This window comes from Mytilus edulis, chromosome 14 (assembly GCF_963676685.1).
Source record: "Mytilus edulis chromosome 14, xbMytEdul2.2, whole genome shotgun sequence".
Taxonomy (NCBI): Eukaryota; Metazoa; Mollusca; class Bivalvia; order Mytilida; family Mytilidae; genus Mytilus; species Mytilus edulis.
Genome location: NC_092357.1, coordinates 16,858,468 through 16,861,766, shown reverse-complemented (window position 1 = coordinate 16,861,766; position 3,299 = coordinate 16,858,468). Strand labels below are relative to the sequence as shown.

Sequence of the window (3,299 nt, the reverse complement as noted above, 5' to 3'; positions counted from 1 at the left end):
ATAGGTCAAAAGTTATTCATATCATTGTACCGTTGCATTTTGAACAATCTAAAAAGAAACAACATCACAACTATACAATATTAAACAAAGACCAACCCGTGCTCTATGTGGATTTTGTACTATGTGCGTTCAATTTATCTGTTCATATCTATTCAGAAATTTAGAAATGTACGTGTTGCGTGTAATTTAGGTTCAATGACATTTCTATTTAGAAATTGAAAGAAAGAGGGAAACTTTTGCATAATACATGTGTACATGTATTTCGAAAACTAATAACTTTCAAAATAAAACCTTTTAAACCCCCTTTTTTATATCCCGACAACTTTAAAATTAGTATTCGGGCAATAAAATTCCCGATCTATGTATCGGTGGGTCTTACAATTTTGCGTCCGTCCGTCCGTCTGAGTGATTAAGGTAACAATTTTGAAAGATGTAAGCTGTGATATCGATGTCGGATTAATAAATAATAAACCAAAATTTCATCTAAAAAACTCGTTTATTTTGAAATTTGAACTACTATAATTAAAAGAGATAGTATTTGGGATTTTGAACTATATGTTACAAATCACTGTTGAACTATTAAATGTATTATGGCAAAAAGCGCGACAACCAGTCGTATCGAAGAATTCTTTTGGTTCAATTTGTCATTAATTCCATTCCTTTTTAATGTTGTGGTAAATTTCTACCTTATAGCGAGAGCAAGAAATATGGACACTCCAAATATGTTAGTGCATTCGTTAACTCAGAACAACAATATGTTCAACTAACCGTATTTAAAGAAGTTTGGAATGCATGTGTCCCTCATATTCAATTTATGAAACCAAAGACGGATCTGTGTAAAACGTGCTTTCAGTTGAGAGATGATATTTCCGGATTTATTTCAGAAGACGCGAAATAAGTGAGAACTCAAAAATTAATTGACCATATACAGTCTGCGCGGACGCAGCGTGAATTCAATATTATACATTATGTATATATATACACAAAGATCACGTGATGAATTTAGTTGGGTGAGTCTCCAATAGGAAAGTACAACACTCCACGTTCAAAAATTTTTTGAAAATGTTCATTACACTATTGACTTTTCACAATATATAAACTTGCAACATTCGTCCCAAGAGGTTGGAGCTCTTTACTTTTAAACGCCTCGAAAGGTTCAAATATTTGGAGTTTGCGATGAAAACTTTCCAATGCAAACGAATTATTCTATTGATGAGCAACAAACAATCGGGGAAAATTGAAGTCGGACACATGGACCCAATGCTGTTTTAAGCATGCTCCACCATTATCTGCATGGTAATACTTACGATGAAAAGGTGTGTCATTTTCATGCTGATAATTCTGTGGGACAAAACAAAAATAAAACTACTTTACATTATCTGTTGTGGAGGTGCGCAAAGGGTTTACACAAAATTATTAGTTTGCATTTTATGATTGCTGGGCACACAGAATGTTTATGTGACGCATGTTTAATTTTGGCATGTTGAAAAAGAAATTTAGAAAGTCGGACGTAAACACTGTATCACAACTGGTTAAAATGTTGACAATTCTGCCAAATGCAATAAGTCAGAAGTTTATAATGAAAATGACGATGACAAACACAGCTTAAAGTGGTACAGATGGGGTAATTTCTTCACTAATTATTTCAAACCACCCAGAGGTATAGGAAAATTCCATCACTTCCGATTTACCAGAGTCGTATTTGCGAGAGAAACTCTTGATCAACCGGAGAAAAGACTGGCTTTGCTTAAGGAAAGCACAAACGTACCGGAGTTGCTCACGACACTTTCAGAAGTTATTCAGCCAGCAGGGCTGACAGAGAAAAGAATGCGTTATCTGTACAATGAAGTCCGTCCTTTTTTCCAGTATAATTTCCGTGACGAATTTTGTCCTCGTGCTTCAGAGGAGTAACATTTCACATGTACTGGTTACAGTTGGATTGAAAAGTAGAGAATCATTTATGTTCTCATTGTAACAATCTTATAAAATAAATTAAATATTGTATACAAATGCATGTTTTCGTGGCTCTCTCTATAACGAGAAAAGGACCGATAAAGAATAAAATTAATGCACGATAATGCTAATTTCACGACGTTGTCGTGAGATTCTGAAGTTGAATATATGTAGCCGTCACAACTTTGAAATAGCGAAACTTTTAAAAGAAGAAAGCTAGAGTAAAACGGTTTTTTGCATTCAAATTGTATGACTATAAGCAAAATTAATATGAACAAAACTCAAATTGAGATTTTGTTTGCATAAGGTCGATTTCTATCCGACGCGGCTCAAATGGTAGCATAAGTTATAAAATTATTGTTTTGAGATACCGTACTGCATATTATCTGAATATTTAGTGAACAGTTCAACAAATATGTTGTCAATAAGAATCTCCAGCATACTGATCACTTGCTTCTCTGTGTAACAAGTTTTACCTTTTTTGTTATTGTTTTAAACAATAAGCCGTATGGTATCCAAAAATAGTAAATTTAAAGCGTATGCTATAATTTGCATATTGAAAAATATTGTGGATTACGAGTTTAAGATGCTTTTCACATTTGGACTTGTGGTACTTCTTAACAGGTTGACAAATCAAAAAGAATTCATTTCAGTGAAAGATCGAGATTTAACATTTCCAGAAGCTCTTTCGAGTTATTAGGAATCCTCATATAATTAATACCACTAGCCAATAAACAGTTTTACAGCATTTCTAATTACCCTCTTTCACTGCGGACAGATATTTTTGTTTTGTCAATGTAATTGCTTTGAAAAACAATCAGATGGGCCAGCAATTATACTTTGCGTGTAATTTTGGGAAGCTTAGATATCAATGAAATTAAACAAGTCCGCATATTGCTGTCCAATGTAAAGCATGATTCAAAAATAGAACAGATACACTATATATGGGTGTTTTTTGTATCAAAGTGGTATAAGGTAACTACTCAAGAAATTATTCCTAAATCAAAGTAAACAAAAATCCAGTAAGCAGTTTATAGCACAAGTCTGAAACAGACATAACAACATTTCAAATTAATGAAACAGATTATTCAATAGTCAACTATACATTACACTTAAAAGTAAAACATTTTTGAAGGTTTTTAGTTTCGAATATTGTTTCGCTGTTGACACTCGTCGTGCGTGACTATCTTGTGGTAATCAATAACATGAATTCTCCATTCTTAAAATATGTCGGTGCTTTCATTTCCTATCATTCACTCTTTTGATTACAGAGAAGTTTTTAATATACATGTAATACTAAAATGCCCCTTCAACAATTAAAACATTTAATTTCAGCAAGCTGAATT

General features: G+C 32.9%; 1 pseudogene; it reads left to right on the top strand.

The window, feature by feature from the left end:
- The first annotated feature begins 903 nt into the window (after window positions 1-903).
- Window positions 904-2,282, top strand: LOC139502876 (uncharacterized; annotated as a pseudogene).
- Window positions 2,283-3,299: the final 1,017 nt, after the last annotated feature.